The sequence below is a fragment of the Aythya ferina genome (genome assembly GCF_964211825.1).
Source record: "Aythya ferina genome assembly, chromosome: 4".
In the NCBI taxonomy this organism is placed as follows: Eukaryota; Metazoa; Chordata; class Aves; order Anseriformes; family Anatidae; genus Aythya; species Aythya ferina.
In genome coordinates, this window is record NC_140300.1 from 18,317,574 (window position 1) to 18,335,352 (window position 17,779).

Genomic DNA, 17,779 nt, shown 5'->3' on the forward strand with positions numbered 1-17,779 from the left:
CATACAGATAAACTGCAACAAGTGTAATGTAACAACTATAGCAGTTCCTCTGAGATGAGAGAGATTATTTCCCTCCATCAGTTTTTTATTGTTCTCTCCTGATAAGACCCTTTACTACCCTTAGGGTACTTCTCTTCTATTTAACCAAGAACGAAGAAAGCTATTTTTATCATTGAACAATATTTATTTCTGTATAAAAATCTTTCATATTTTGACGTGTTTGTAATGCTTTGAGCTTAATGCCTCAGAGAAAGACTAGCTATTCTCAGTGTATCTGTTTGTGGCACTCAACAGAAACTTTTTGATTTCCTTTGTTTATTAATCTTTATATCTATGCTCTGTTTTATACTGAGAGTGTAACAGCATTCGTGGCTTTTATTTATGTCTGTATAAGCCTCAGTGCTGATATATTTTGCTAATTAAAGATGTACAGCATTTATGTGATGCCATGAAGAATGCACTATTTCCCTGCCTTGTAAACTGGATGGCTAGAAAATGTTTAATCACATTAAGGGTACAATAACAGTCTTTGTCCTTCACATGGGTTTCCAGTAGCCATAAAGATATAAGGGAAAAGTGCAATATTTATTTTCTGCATAAATATTTTTTCAGAATTTAAACTCCATTCAGAGTGAAATTTCAGTGTCTTTAACTAGCAGGGTTTTTTGTTTGTTTGTTTGTTTGTTTGTTTGTTTTTAATTCTTTTAATTCATTTACCTCTTTCAGAAAAAGGCCAACAGTTTCAGGCTGCCTACTGACACTATTAAACAAAATTAAATAAATATTGGCTCAACCGTTGTGCAGCTAAAGAAGAGTAGATTTTGTGCCTGTATAGTGCTGCTTACATAAGCACAATGATAACTACCTTGCAGGCATTGATTTGCATGGTATCTCTGTAAACCGCTCCAGACACAGACAGATTAATGAGCTCCTCTGTATTTAACCACCTTCGCCATTAATTCTGAGACTCAGAGGAAAGGAGAGGAGAGGTATCCTGTGATACAAATCTACATATTCTCTCAACTCTCTCAAAACTGTTCCGTCTTTTATATTGACTTCATTATGTTCCAGTGGCAAGCAAACAACAACTGCCTCCCCTGACTGAATTTTATTCTGCATTCCATTTATTTGTAGCATACTACATCTCTATTAAGGCTTATAGTAAAATGGAGTGTGAGGCTTTCTAGGTTCTGGCTACATTAGTAAAAAGATGGCAGACAGTATCATAGGCTACAAGAAAAATAACGTTTGTAATATATTTGTTCTCTTCTAGCAATCTTGCAAATTTGTGGTTTCTGTTTTATTTTTGCTCTGCTAAGAAATCAGTGCTAAAAATCAAATATATTCTTTGTATAATTTGGTTTTCTTAGCCCAATTCAGCCCCAGAAAATAAAATAATAATATTCCACCTGTTTTCCTAGAACAGAATGGAGTTTTCTTGATCAGAAGCCTGTGGCTTCACAGTATTTTGTACCAAATAAGCTCCAACTCCTCTTTTCTTCCATCTCACAACTCTCTCTCTTTTTTTTTTTTTTTTTTTTTTTTTTTTTTTTTTTTTTTCCTTAGCTTTTTACTTGCACTAGGCTCAACTTCCTTGGTTTCCAGGATAGAGTCTTGTAGATTTGCTTTGGACCATTTAGTAGAACAACTGAAGTAAACTCCTCATTCGTAAAGCAGGTTGATTTTACTCCCTCCATGGGGAAGAGGGCAGGCATTGGTGAAATCACAGTTAAAAATAGCAAAGATGAACAATGTGAGGAAAAGATGCATTGATTTATTGTGATCTTAGTGATAAAGTAGTTTTCAGTTTCCAATGAAGGTAGAAAATACATCTTAAAAAAAAAAAAAAAAAAATCCAGATAACTTCCCTCCAGAAGAATATCCTAAGTGTGGCAGGGAAATAAAGAAATCTCAAGCAACCTATCAGTGATGTTCAGTAGATGAATTCATCTGATCTGGCATCCCCAGGTCTTTCAGACAGGAAGTGCACAGAAATGGCACAGTTCTCATGCTCCATATAACACTTTATACTTTTGTATACTTTTGTATAAAGTGTTATACCTCTGTGAAGAGACACTTCACAGACCATAATGTCTAGGGGAAATCTAAAGTCTGATAAAAAGTGTTTAACTTTAACTTTGTTAACCAAATAACTGAATATATCATCTCCATCCTTGAATTAATATTATTTGTAAAAATACAGGCAATGAAAATCTGAAAAAAAGAAGTGTAGAAATTTAATCTTCTTGTTAATAAAATTAAAATGTTTAGAGGTTATTTATATGGTTTTTATTTTTATTTACAACCATTTTCTTTAGTAGTAGCACCACATTGCAAATCTTCCAAGAGCAGAATCTATGAAAGGACAATCGACAAGATAATAATGTAAAACTAACATGAAAGGGTCATTGCTCTGAATCACAATCAAAGTTTTAAGGAGCATCATGGAGTAATGGGGGAAAGAACTTCCTTCTTCTGAAAATAAATGGGAAAGAGATTGCCCTTCTATTCTACAGAGGAGATAGAAGGTAAAATAAAATATCATTCTTCATTCTTAAAATGTGGTACAAGACTGAGATACTGTTAACATGATGTTAATAAATGCTCAGTTCTGCTCTATGAACCTTCTGGGCAAAATTTGTTATGCTTAATAATGTCAAGGAACAAGGAAATTTTAGCTGTAGTAACCATAATAATATCTCTGTTCCTTCAAGAACAGTATTTTGGCTTGAGGCTTGCAATCCTCCTGCTGCTTCCATATGAACTTTGGGAGCCAAATTATCCAAAACAGGTTTTTTTTTCAAGTGGAATGAACCTGATATTCCCACTCTCCCAGGCAAGTGAGGCAAGTGGGAAGGTTGCACAGTTGCAGACATCACACCATGTCTCAAAGTAGAAAGGACCAACAGGGACTGTTAAGCAAATTAATGTATTTGGATGTGACTGAGTCACCTAAAACATAGATCACTGCTGAAATGAGATGGCATTATTCAATTGTCTTTATCTCATTTCTTTGTTTATTTGCTTCTAAACTCTCTGATGGCTTGGAAGGGGTGGAAGGGAAATCTCTAAATACTTCAAATGTCCTCCTAAATGTGTAGAATACTGATGAATACTGCTGAATACTGATGACAGCTACAGCCATCAAGTGCAACACATCTAGTTGCAAGAAAATAGTAGAGAGCATTCCCTTCTCCCCCCTTAACACATTATACTTTTATTTCAGATCTGGCAAAGTAAAATTACTGCCCATGCACCCTTAGCACCTGGTTCAAACCCATAAGAGCTCTTAACTCTCTTGTTGAGAACAGATTAGTTTTTCTTCTAATGAGGGGAGCATAAGGGGCAAAGGAGGAAGAGAGGTATAACAGCTATTCAGGGACAGATCAGAATAAGTATAACTGCAACCCTGCCAAGTCAATAGAAAAGAGAATGGTTTTCTCCCTCAGCTCCACTAGAAACTGCAGTGAGTATATCTACACCTTCTGTGTGACTGGGTCTGAGCCATGGACTTTGGCCCTGTGAGCCTCCTGCTTTATCCAAATCAGGACAGAGGCACTCCCACCCCTCAACTCAGGGTGGGATGCTGGTTCTCCCCAACTGAGAGCAGGGACTGCCATGAAAGGCTTTCCTCTGCATTTTCAATACACGGGTAAATGCAACAATTCACACTGCAGATGCCTTATCCTCATTTGTTGCCTTTGCACAAGGAGTGAAGAGAATCACAATTTCATAGCTGAAACTGGCTTGTGTTATTGGGTCATGTCCCTAGCTCCTATCCAGTGGAGCAGGCCAGGGGAGATGCAGTCATGCAAGCAGTGTGCACTTCAGTGGGATGCTCTCTGTTCATGTTCAAAGTTCTGTGAGTTGGCAAAAGGCTCAGGTGGTGGGTACTCATGTTTTTTATTTCTCAGTAGTACACAGTGTAAGAGAGGTACTCATCTCCAGACATTACTATCTCAACTGGGACATGGCATCTTGTAGCACCATATCCCATGCAAAGGTGATCAACAATAAAGATCCAAGCCCCTACTTAGTCCAGAAAGCTTCAGTTTCTTTAAACTATCACCCACAGGAGCCTTATCAAAATTAGGCAGTACTGTGTTGAGACAGAACATTCTTATGACTTGTAAAGATGTGACAAATTTACGTCCAGTGGTCCAGCTCCTCTCAGAGCAGCTCAACTAGGTCACCTACTTCTGTTGTCCAAAGTTGATCAGGTAGGAATCCAAAAACTTAACGTGCGCTATCTCTTACTTCTTACTTCAGAGAAACTCATGCCAGTATTAAAGAACAGGCATCCTCATATTGTACTGGTCAGATTTCTACTTTCTACTGCCATTGCCAGCTTGGATGCAACTCCCCTGCTAGTAGTCCTGGCAGTCCTTGAAGGAGCTGCTCACTGCTGTGGATCCAGCTCTTGCAGGTGCCATTTCAGGCACTGAAATTGAGACACTTCTCACATTCCTGCTTTTCTGCCAGAAGAAAATCAGGAATGTGAGAATTGCTCTTGCTGCTCCTATGCTTCATTACCTTACCATAATGTCCACTTTTCTTCAGATATCCCTTCACCTGGGATAAGTGTACTGCTTGCTTTATGCTTATTTCCCAACAGAAATACAGTATTTTTTTTTCATAATCCTTCCACATTTAAAATTTGAATTACAAAAGAAGAAATAAATGCAAATTACACTGACTGGGCTGGTTTTGCCCCAGAAATCTGGGCCTGGCCTTCTGCAAGTGAGTGGGATCAGTCCTTGTAAGTCCTCTGATCTTCTGGCAATGGGGTGCACTAATATAGTAATGTGGAGACATCAAAATACAGGGAAATTGTATGCTACAGGAGAGAGGGTATGAAAACAGTAGGAGTGAAATGAAAGCTGACAAATTAGACTGTGAGGCCTCTTGCGCTTGCTACGTGTCTGTGCAGTATGTGATAGTATTGGGGCACTCAGGGTATGAACAATAATAATGAGAGATCAGTTGATGAGTTGCACAATGGATAGCTGAAGTAGCACCTTTATTGATTCTTCAAACTATTTAATTCTTTCTTTCTAGCTTACTCAGATATCTATTTAGTTGGCATCTGTCTTAACTTCATACATCATTGTAACTGTTTTCTTCCCAGACTGACTGCTACTTAAGGGATAATAGGAGGGATGCTCTGTTTTACTAGACAATAATATGGTTCCTGCTTGAATCAATTACAAGGCTGAAGGGAACCTGATTATTGCCAGAGAAAATGGGGCATCCCTCCTATTGTGCTTAATATACTAGAAGTGAACCAATAAAGTTGATTTTTGGATACAAAGTTAATTACATTGAAAAATCAGCTGTAATCCAGCTGATGAATACTGCTTTTAAACACCCAGAAGTATACTCATTTAGACCTATTATTTCCTATTTGTAGGAATTAGGGTCTCTATAAAGTTAGCTGATCAATTTCATTTTAATTGTTTCCTTATTATAGAAAGAAGTATGGAATGAAGATAATACTCATGTCCACCTCTCAAGGGTGTCCTGAGAATTAACCAGTTAATGCTTTTACAGCACTTTTAACTTGTACAAGGAAATATAAATGTTATGCATTATTAAGTAATAATTAGTATTAAGCAGGAATACCTAAAGAGCAATTACAGATTGTTTTCTCATGCCCTTTCCAATCCCTACCACTTATTAGGAGGAATCCCACCTAGAGTGCGGAGAATGCACTGCCTAAGGACTACAATTTACATCTGCCTCCATTTGTTTCAGTAAATCAAGCCTTCTGGCTCTCCCTTTTTCCACTCACATTGAGAGAGACAGGTTTACAGGCAATGCAAAGCAAGGCTATGTGTAGGCAAAACATATGCCTGCAAGCCACTAGAGAAGATAGAACATGTCGGAAAATAGGCCAGATGGCTGTTCATTTATCTTTGTGGACTTTCTGTCTTGCAGCATTGGACCTTTGATAATGTTGAGATTTTCTGTGATACCCCTGATGACATTTGTGCTGAAAGTCTGCCCAGATGTGGTGAGAAGGACAAAACTGACTTTGCTTTCAGGTTCTTTGTGTCATGTGGAAGAAAAACATCTAAGAAACAAGAAATGGGTGTGCTGCAGGTATTTACACCTTCATAAACTTCCACCTCCAAGTGATGGTGAAGCTCCTGAACATCACCCAGTAAACAACAAATATCAGTTGCAGATGGAGATGTGCATCAGTTCTGCCTAACAACCACGCACATAGGTTTGCCTGAAGGAATGAAGATTTGAATTTCCAATATTAAGATTTTTAAACAGTACACATGTGAAATAGGGAGGTTGTAGGGTGATAAGGATTAACAGGGAGAAAGCCATGAAGATTCTCTCATATCATTTTACTCACAGAAGACCTCATTTTGAGAGAGGCAGTGTGACAATAAATACGTTGTTTGCTCTGGCTGGGAGTCTGCATTTTTACCATAATTTTATGTAATCTCCCCAGCAATTCAAAGGAAAATACAGCAGACTCTTATGTGCTCCTGCCACATTTATTTATATCGCAGGAACCAGTCACCTAAGCTTTCAGCTTGAAGTTAATAAATTCTGTGAGCAGTTACACAATGCTAGAGTTGGCAGATAAGGCCATCAAGCCCACAGAAAATACTCACTGTCCCCTTTCAGGAAAGAGTTGTCCTGTTTCAAGGCCTTGTCCAAGCTAACATGTAGGTTTACATTATTCAGCATGCTAAGGGCCAAATTCTGTCCCTAATGAATAGAGAGCAGAGAGCTCCTGCTGCAGCTGAGGAGGCAGGATGGGCCAGGCTACAAAGCACCCATGCTTTGCTCACTGGTGAGACCTTCCTCTTATCAGGACAGAGCTTATCAGACATGTTCTGCACAGGGGTGAAAAAGTTTAGCTTGCTGTGCTGCATAGCCAAACCTTACCTGGTTGTGAGACTGGTGGGGGAGTGCAGGTTATTTTTAACATGTTCTGGTTTCCTTCAAGAAATTGAAATATTCTTGTATTCCTAGCCGTGGGTTAATTATATCTTCATTTTCAACCAGCATTTATCCAATCCACATTATATTTCTGTAACATATTTTATATGAGTTTTCAATCCTACCACATCAAGTGCTTCTTTAATGCAATTCTTCTGCTAGTCAGAAATATTAGTAATTAAATTCTCTCAAATACGCTAGTGTAAAGCAGAGGGAGAACATCCCAATTCTATCAGCACTGGTGTTAATTATTTTAGGCAAGCTGTCATTTATGTTTTCTAAAGTGGATTTTGTTCTTGCAGTCAGGAACATTGCTTAGTGCAGAATTAATTAATCATTATAAATATAAAACCTGCAGTATCAGCTTCTGCGTTCAGTAAGGTTTCAAGAGGCAAGGTTGAAGGAGTCAATAGGCTGCTGTGGGGAATCATGGTTTTTTCATCTGATACAAGGACAATTAAATTATACACTTAATCCTTACAGGGATATGTATTTAAATCATCATTGCAAAATAATAAAAAAGAAAATTTGATAATGCATTGTAACTGGCAAATTTTAGCGATGCAATATTGTCTTTAAAATGCTGTATAAAACAAGATTAGTGAAAGCTGAGTTTACTATAAATCTGAAAAGTTGTTTTTAAAATTATCTTTCTCATTTTAACTATTCAGAAAATAGATGGGTCATTAATTTACTTGCTGTACTACAAACACTGACATATAGAAGTACAAACCCATGAGAGTAAAGAGATAATCCAACCTTGCCTAGAGCATGGTGCATAAGAACTAAGTGCCAGCACCTGGAACTATGGGGGTGGCTTTAATAGGAAAGGCCAAGCAAGACTGACAGCTCAGGAAAATGAGAATTAATGACAAAATAAACTCAAAATTTAATCTTGTTATTTGGTGCAAATGATGTTGGCTTTTCTTTTCTCTCTCTTTTTTTCCTTTTTTTTTTTTTTTTTTTTTTTTTTTACCTACACTCTCAAAAACTCTCAAAAACCAATTAAGTGATAAAACATAAAGGGACAAAATTTCATTGCTTTACACCAGCAGAAAAATGGCTGATTATTTTCTCATGCTAGGATCAAAAATGTGATGAATGGCCACTAGCCACTTTACTGAATTGACTGCCACCATCATGTAGCATGTCTCATTGTTTTACAATCTAGATTTGTTGGCATTTAAGCTCTAAAAGCAAGGTATGATCTTGGGCTTTGAAGACATGATGGAAATTGAAGATATCTGAAGAAATACAATCTGAATCCCATGCCATGCATGTTTGCCTCCTATTGAAACTGTACTCTCTACATTTCAAAGCCATTCTCTTGACATGTAGGTTGTACGTGATTGAAAGGTATGGGTCTATCTGTGCAATACATAGTAGTATTAATTATGTAAGCTTCCTCAGTTTTATAGTTTATAGTAAAAGATATTATTTTATGATTTGTATCACTACAATTATGTTTCTAATGGGATTTTAATTGACTTTGAATCCAATTTAAAAAAATCCCTATTTTTAAAGCACACCTCAGCTGCTGCCACTTTGAATCTGTGCCAAGCTGGCAGACTGTAACTCATTGTGTCATCATTTAAATGTCTTGCTGCAGTGCTGGCTTTAGGGGTTCTTAAGTGACCTGCATTTAATACAGTCTCTTAACTGGTAGCAGTTTCAGAATGTAGGGATGCTGAAGTCTCAAATAAGTGTGCTACTGACAGTTAGTAGTTATCTAGTAGGATTGTGTTATTTAATTTTTCTTGACACTTGTTAAGCTGATAATCTTTTAAAGGTGCTTTTATGAAGTACTGCAATTACTTTCCCAACACATGCTTGGAGATTGGGCCTACCCAAAAACCCTATTTACCTAGACAAGCCTAGGATTTGGTAGGCATATAATTAACTGAATACTATTTTACAAGCATCTTTCTTTATCTTGCATACAGCTGACATCCACATCCAAATACGCACAAAGTTTGAAGTGAGTAGAAATATGAACCTTTATTTCTTCATTTGGGCTAGTTGTTGTTGCTCTATGTCTTTCACATAGCAATTTCCCAATCCTTTTATACGCATGTTGATTGAAAATACATAGAACTCAAGCTGAGTTGGTTTTAGATAACTTTCAGTTATAAGATAAGCAGTAGTAATTTTATACATGCAGAAACCTCTCTTAGTAGTTGTGATAACTTCACATAAACTCATTTGACTAAATAGAGCATATGACTGCCCTCAGACTGAAGCAACTGCCTAACACCCATTGAAAACAGTGGTTCATCTACCAGTATCATGTATATGCTGCTACTGCTGATGATGATCTCAGTTCATGCTTCAGTCTTTAGAGCTTTCCAGAGCAAACTTTCCATTAACTCAGAAGACTCTGAAAGGTTAATTAATCACTGACTGGGTCTGAGGGAAATTGCAGTAAACTATTGCCCAGAGGTATTAAAGTGCTCCTTGCGATTGGCTTCAGGCAATATTACCTAATCCTAGGAATGGTTTTAACCTTCAGGCAGCAGTTCATTGTGGTTGGCCTCAAGTGCAGTCAATAATAAGTATATGCTATTAGGACTGTGCTGGTAATTGAATCTTGGTTTAGTGGAAGAACCAAGAATTTTGAAAACATTTTTGTTTGTTTGTTTAGGTTCTATACAGCATAACTTTTGATAGCATTTTTAACAACTGTGAAAAATGAACTAGAATCAGAATGTATGTTGCCTACCCCTGTTTCAGAAAACAAGAATTTGACCTGCTTTTCTTCCTCTTTCTAGACGAATGCCCTAAACACTGAGATTTGGAACATTGATTTTATTTCTGCTGAAATTCTTCCACATTTTAAAAAATGTTCAAATACTAATTAGTACAGAAGCTAGTACCTAACTATCAGGACATAGTTTTCTTCTGAGCTCTGAGTATCTACATTAGTGAATGAAGAGGATATCAAGCCAGCTAATGAGTCAGCTCCAGGACCAGTATGGTTGTGTCAGTGCAGGGCTGTGCTCAGGCTAATTAGCTCATTTGAAGAGAAGAGCTAATTAACTCTGGAAGAGCACTGAGCGGCTGTTTCTCATATGCAGCTCCTGTTCCTGCCGTACACCTCTGCAGCTCCTGTGTAGCTCAGACTCTACTGTAGACCCCTGGATGCTGCAGACCTCAGTGCAGAACTTCACTATGATCTGAGAATAAAATATGTGGACATGGTTAACATCTTGTAGTTAGTCTTTTTTGGTTCAACTCTTTCATCTTTGTTTTATCTCTGCATTTATCCATTATTTGCAGTATGCTACTGAAAACTGTTTAGTAGTTTTCTTACACGATTTCTTACACGATTTAGTAGTTTTCTTACACGATTTCTTCCTGTAAAAGAAATAACAAAAGTATTTGAGGCATCAGAAACAGGTGACAGAAACCGTATGGCTGCACAGACAACCAAAATTTCCAATGGCCCTTCTGGTTTGAATCTACCATATGAGGAGATGCACAGCTGACAAAACACAACTGTATGGCTCAGCAGACAGGCATGAAAGCAAGTGTAGATGTGACTTTTCTAACAGTTACTGCTTAGAATTTTCCATTTAAAATTTGCCCTTCTGTTTTCAAATAACAGTACTAGTATAAAAATGCAATTCTATTACCCTACAGTTTCATTTTCTATACAAATTCTGAATACAGACTAATACATTTCCTCTCCCCATGATACACCAAAGTGTAACCCACTGAATAAAGAATAGCTCCCCGTGCAGCTGAGCATTATATTATAATGAAGAGATTCAGTTATCAGCTTATTAATATTTTTAAATGAAACAATTGTTTTGAAACAAGAAAAATAAAGAACTATTTCTTTCTACTGTGTATTTGAATTAGGGTGTTTTCAGTCATTATTTCAAATGAGTTCAATAGAGCTGGCATAACATAGATCCACATAATAATAATAAAAAAAGTGTTGAATTATTATGTTAACTTTCTGAGTACCATTGTTTGTCATAACTCAACTAAACAGGCAAGTGAGACATTTAGACACCTGATGGCAATCTTTCATTAAATTTGATTAAATATGATTTGTGCTTCTTTCTGTAGGAAATTGACTTACTATAACAATACATTTTAGTTTTGTATAGCATTTTGGTTTCCCCCCCCCCCCCCAAAAAAAAAAAAGAAAAAAAAGGAAGAAACAAACAAACAAACAAACACAAATCATCTTACGAAGCAGAATGAACATATAATGCTTCTTGTATGCGGGTTCAACAGTTCCCAGAGAGGCAGCATAGGAAAAAAAAAGATGAGCTGAAATTAGTGGGGAAAAAAGCAAGAATTTTAAAGGAGGAAAGATGTTTAAGCATTTTTGCAGCCAGTTAGAGTGAGAAGAAACTGGAAGAAAGTAGCAATGGGAGGGAAGAAAAGGTGAGTGAGGTTTATGTTGTGTTAAATGATGCAACAACCTAATGACATGCATGGATTGTGTTACTGCAGAGACTTAAACAGATGCTGCACACTTTTTCTTAGGGCTGACTGGCCAGCTAGCCAGGCTTTCTTATTGTTATGCCAAGTACAATAAAGTTATTTTCACAAAATGAATGTGATCATCTGTGACAAATTCTACCCTTCCTCTCTATCTACAGTTATTTCAAATGTACTGAGCTTTGCAGCAGCTCCATACTTGAGGCTGAGAGGAAGGCATGCTGAAGGAAATGTGCATTCAAACCCATTTGGTAGCTGATGAAATAAATAGCAGTCTTGGTGTTTGTCAGTCTGTCTGTTCCAAAGACTGTAAAGTGCTCTTCTACAGAGCACTTGACAGGAACCTGAAAGAGGTAGTCATAGTTGTCAGGATCCTTGGCTCCTGATACAGTTTTGTGGGATCAAAGGAAGGATGTGCAAAGGACTCTATATCTTTTTCTTCTTCTGGATCCAAGTGGCAATTCAACTCTTTTCCCATATATAGGGGCCTTGACGGGAGTGGTGGTGGTAGCTGAATAGCACATCTATCTTCCTTCTCTGCCTCTCAGACCTCCAACAATTATTTACATTGGAAACACCGAAGAGAGATTTTATGTGCATCCAGTTCTGCTGTCCCTGCTTGAGGGGCTTGAGCACAACTGGTGAGTAAAGACAGATGGAGGACAGATAGGTAAATACTTAGACAGTCCCAGCTCTCTCTCACCCGACAGTGGTTTCATCATGCAGACTGCCCAACTGTGGAAGCATATTGTGAATGCTGGGGCTGTGGTCACTCAGAAAGAGATGTTGATTAGTTTTCAGGAGGTAGAACAAGAACCTGTCTCTTTTCTTCCTGAAAATATACTGCCATCCTAGAAACAGCCTAAAGGAAAGATCTATTTAGTATTATTAGAGGGGCAGGTGACCTATTCTCTGTAATCACCAGTAATAGGACCCACAGGAATGGTGTTAAGCTGAGGCAGGGGAAGTTTAGGCTGGACATCAGGAAGAGGTTCTTCACTGAGTGGGTGGTTGCACACTGGAACAGGCTTCCCAGTGAAGTAGTCACTGCACCAAGCCTAAGAAGTGATTGGACTGTGCACTTAGCCACATGGTCTAAAATTTTGGGTAGACCTGTGCAGTGCCAGGAGCTGGACTTGATGATCCTTACGGGTCCCTTCCAACTCAGGTTATTCTATGATTGTATGATTTCATTATTATGAATAAGTGTAAGCACAAATGAGTGCTTGGTCCTGGACAATGCTGAGAGTAACCCATATTTGCTACAGGAGGTCTTCTAGTGTGTTACTTGGTGGGAGAGAGAGAGATTCAGTCAAAAATACTACCTTCTGAAGCATCTCTTGGTTTTGCATATTAGTTTCTGAAATATCTCTTGACTTCAAGAAATGATGTGCCTCTTGGGTTGGGCTAAAACATGTAATTCTGGTAACCTTAAAAAAAGTCTGACAGAGGCAAGGGGATGTACCTGACCTTTTCTTCATAATATACAAACCCACGTTAAAATCAACAAAGCATCTCTTGTAATTTTTATACATCTCCATAAGTAGAAGCAATGGCAGTATTCAATACCAAAGAAGTGAATTTTAACCTTGCTTCCCAGTTCACCCAGCCACAGATCCTTACAGCCACAAGGTTGTTTGTGAGGTGGATGTAGGATGCCAGGTGCCACCTCATCTTCAATGGTGGAATTTGGTATTCTTCAGCCTTGGAAGACTATTTGCAGTCAAGACTCAGGAAGACAACTGTGTATTTGAATCCTCTTTGAACGTTTGTCTGCCAGATGTAATATATGTATCAATCTTACCTTTCCAAGATCTCTTTTATAGCATCATAATTCTTTGTCAAGAAATAGTCTTTTGTGTTATAGAAGATGAATGAACTGTGTTGAAGATACAAACAAAGAAATCAGATAGTTATTTTTTGATTTGTCCCTTTACCTCAGTAAGCAAAAAGACTTCCTGTAGTCATGGTGTAAAGATGTGCTAGTCACATTAATGTTTCTACATCCAAATTTTATTTAGCTTCACAAAAATCAAACGGAAGACATAAAAAAAAAAGAAAAAAAAAAGAAAAAAAATAAACTTAATAATTATTAATAATTAATTAATAATTAACTTAATGATTGAAATAAGACATTCAATTTCTGCTGCTATAAGGGTTACTTGAGCTGTGGATACACCATGATCTTAGGGCAAGGGCTGGAATTTAAAAATTTAACCCTTCAGCTAAAAGAACAGGGTTTAAAAGGCTAAGAGATTATCTAATGTTTCATAGCATTATCTTCAGCTACCATTTAGAAAGCTATAGAAATGAAATAGAGCTATTGGGATCTGATGTAAGTAATAATACCTGTTATAAGAAGTATTACTTGTAACTATCCCCCTTGCCCTTCAAAAAAGTTATAATCAGCCCTTACCTCAAATAAATTTGAAAATTCAGGATGGCCATCAAAGTAAATTATACAGATTATACTTTGAAAAGTAGCAATAATGAATTAGTAATAACATCACATGTATATTTCAGTCTCCCAATCCCAATGTGTTTTGGAAGTAAATCATTAACAAACTTTTAATGCATAGGCTACTTTTTAATTCACTGGTTCCCAACCCAGCTACTTTCCTTGAAAGCATGGCAGCTACAGGTGCTCTATACCTTCCTTTGGCAAAGGAGACATTTGCTTAACCAGAAGCCTAAATTTTAACAGAAAGCCCAAGATTTCAGCCATTTGAAATGCAAACAAGACCTGTCCTAGTCTTTTCTATTGATCATCATTAATACAATCACCTGTTTCGTGTTGATGAAATCAGAAATCTTCCTCACCTTTCTTTATTTGGAGTTTTAAAGCAGCTCTTGACCAATCTCCTACATGTTCAAAGCCAGGTGTCAATAGGGAACAACTTCTTTTCACCACTGCAAGCTACAGGGTTTAGATAAGCAACAAACAGAGTCATTAGAAGCATTATATAATTGCATATACCAGTTATGGGTCTATGGATGAATGACTATTATATTAAAATCCTCTTGGCAGACTGCCTAAGCAGACATATGCAGTGGAAGCTGTAGCAGAGATCTAATTTAATTTGCTTTTTTAAACCATCCTTTGTTTTGGGGGGAGGTTGTTGTTGTTTTCATCCCGACAGATTTAGTTTGTATGAAGCTGAAAAGCTGTTATAAAGGTTTGGAAACCAAAACCTGCCTCTTCCAGTAAAATTTCTTTCCTTGCGGAATTTAGAAGGATAAGATTATAAGAGTTGCCATTTCTCTGGTTTTTGATAGGGATTAGAATCCTGGTCTAAAGTGACCCATATAATAAATAAATAAATGAAATATGGATGCTGCATCTCTGCTAGGAAAACTGGGACATTGGGTCTCCTTTGTTACCCCTCCTTTGTTACCAGACTTTGTTACCTGAAGAATATCTTCAGTGTATATCTCTAGATGCAGGAGATTTGTTTCTTTCCAATGATTTCTTTACAATGAGAGAAAAACAATCTGTTAGTTAAAAGTAGAACTAAATGTTTTGTTACTGTTATGAATTTTGAAATTTTAAACCAGATGCAATGATATTTATTGGATTTACAATAAGATATTCCTATGCCTAAAGATGTAAGCACTTTCATATAATTAACATTATATTAAATGCAGTTACACTGAGTCTCTCCAACATTAGAATGGTCCACTTCCCAGCTAACTATGTACCATGTGCACCCTTGTGAAGTGTGCATGACACAAAGCTGAGGGGTGCAGTCAATACACCAGAAGGAAGGGAAGCCATCCAAAAGGACCTGGGCAAGCTTGAGAAATGGGCCCACATGAACCTAATGATGTTCAACAAGGCCAACTGCAAGGTGCTGCACCTGGGTTGGGGCAATCCCAGACAAGTGCAGACTGGGAGAAGAACTCTTTGAGAACAGCCCTGCAGAGAAGGACTTGGGGGTGTTGGTGGACAAAAGGCTTGATACGAGCCAATAGTGTGCACTTGCAGTCCAGAAGGTCAACTGCATCCTGGGCAACATCAACAGAGGAGTGACCAGCAGGTCAAGGGAGGGGATTGTTGCGCTCTGCTCTGCCCTTGTGAGGACCCACCTGGAGTGCTGCAGCCAGGTCTGGGGTTCCCAGCACAAGATCCAAAGATCCACAAAGATGTGGACCTGTTAGAGTGGGTTGAGAGGAGGGCCATAAGGATGATCAGAGGGCTCTAGATCACCTCTCCTGTGAAGAAAGGCTGAGAGAGCTGGGGGTGTTCAGCCTGGAGAAGAGAAGGTTAAGGGGAGGCCTCATTGCAGCCTTTTAGTACTTAAATGGAACTTATGGTAGAGAGAGACTTTTTACATAGGCAGGACAAGGGGAACGGTGTTAAACTAAAAGAGGCTAATCTAAAATAAGATTTAGATTTGATTTTTGGAGGAAATTTTTCATTCAGAGAGAGGTGAGGCACTGGAACAGGTGGCCAAAGATGCTGTGGATGTTCTGTCCTTGGAAGTGCTCAAAGCCAGGTTGAATGGAGCCCTGCACAACATGATTTAGTGGGTGGCATCCCTGCCCAGGTCAGGGAGGCTGGAACTAGATGAGCTTTAAGGTCCCTTCCAACCCAAACCACACTATAATTTTATGATATGATTCTATCTTCAAACCTGTTCAAAAACCTACACAAGAGGTTTATTTTGTAGTCTGCTGGAATGGCGTGTTTCACAGGCAGAGAGGAGATCCTTTGGATAGGCCATACATAATAAAGCACAGATATGTTAATGATGAGAACATGAAACAGAACCATATAAACTCTGAAGGAGAATGTCATTACAATCAGATATATAATTATTCACAAGTACTACAGATGCTTGAAAGATAAATCTGGAATCTCCTTGCTTTCTGAAATTTGGTGTACAAGAAGAGGTGATTCTTTTACATTGTAACTACTGGAAAATTTAAGGATGTGTATTTAGAGAAAGTTGTTTATCATCAAAATTATGTTTTTTACAGCCGGTTTATCACTTGATTCCAAACTTAGGTGATTTTTGAGCATTTCTGATGAGACTTCACACGTAATTTAATCCCTCATCCCCACATTGCCAAACACTTGATTGTTAGGGGGCTGCTGCACATGACATTTTCACAGCTTCATCAAGTGCTTAATGAGCTTCATAATGTTGAGTCTAAGGCCTAACCTTTATTAATTCTCAAGTTCTGTTTCAGTGAGGTCACTGAGATCTGGTCATCTATAAACGTTACTAACTTCTCGAATGACATACCTTGCAGTTCCTTGATCAGGCTTGTTGCTATAGAGAGACCTACACCATTTCACAACCTGCTGATAAAAAATCAGTAGTTTCTGTAATACCTTGCCTCCTTTGTTGACTTTGATATCCTTAGAGGTACTGCAGCAAATACACCTAAATACCTAGAGGACCTTTCTATGTAATCTTAGCAGTTCATAGCATCGTTCTCCTCTTTCCTCCACTCTTTTCTTAGTACTCATACATGCATCCAGTTCATTCTTCACAATCTCCAGATGCCTTTGTATTTTCTTTGTAACTATAAGGTAGAAAATAACTTAACTGCAGAGGGCTCTGAAAGGCATCCTCAGTGGCATGCTATCTCTAAGTCTTTTAGTCCTCAGTGAGGACCTGAATTTTGTTAATGTGTAATTAGGCATTCCTGTAGAATCAAGATTATATTATTTCAGGTGATATTTAGTTCAAACTTTGATTAAGTGTGGTAGGTAAATTAATCATATAATTTTGCTTGCTGGTTTACTAAACTTCTTTTATATTTTTGTTTTCGAAACTTTCTTTGGACTTCTGCTAGTGCATGACGTGCTATCCCAAGTTTGACTTATATATCTCCTCCCTCTAACACTAATTTAGTTAGAGATCAGTTTGTTGTGTGTGTTCTTTTTCATAGTCATACTGAGTGTCATATTAATGTTACCAGTCATGCGTATGAAAGTCAATAGCCAAAGTTAGCAAAGTAGACCTAAGAAGAAAATCTTAATTTTATTAGCTCAGGAGGAGTACGGAATTTGAGCCATGCTGAGATAATATCTCATAGTAGGTCACACCCAAGGGCTGACATTATCTCTCAGGAACACATGCTCCTGGTGTGACTTATTAATTATATTTAATTGCATGAAAATTAATGATCTTTTTCAGTGACTACTGGGTTACTCTACACCTGCAAGACAAAGTATATTAACTTAATTTTCTTTGTCTTTGAGCAGCTAGATGCTCTCACTTTATCTTCATCAACTCTCTACTCTTCCAGTATTTAACTAATTTTATATTGTTTAACAGCATGAACACTTTATGATTTCAATAACAAAATTCTCTGCTGTTTTTAATGAATTTATAATATGTGGGCAAAA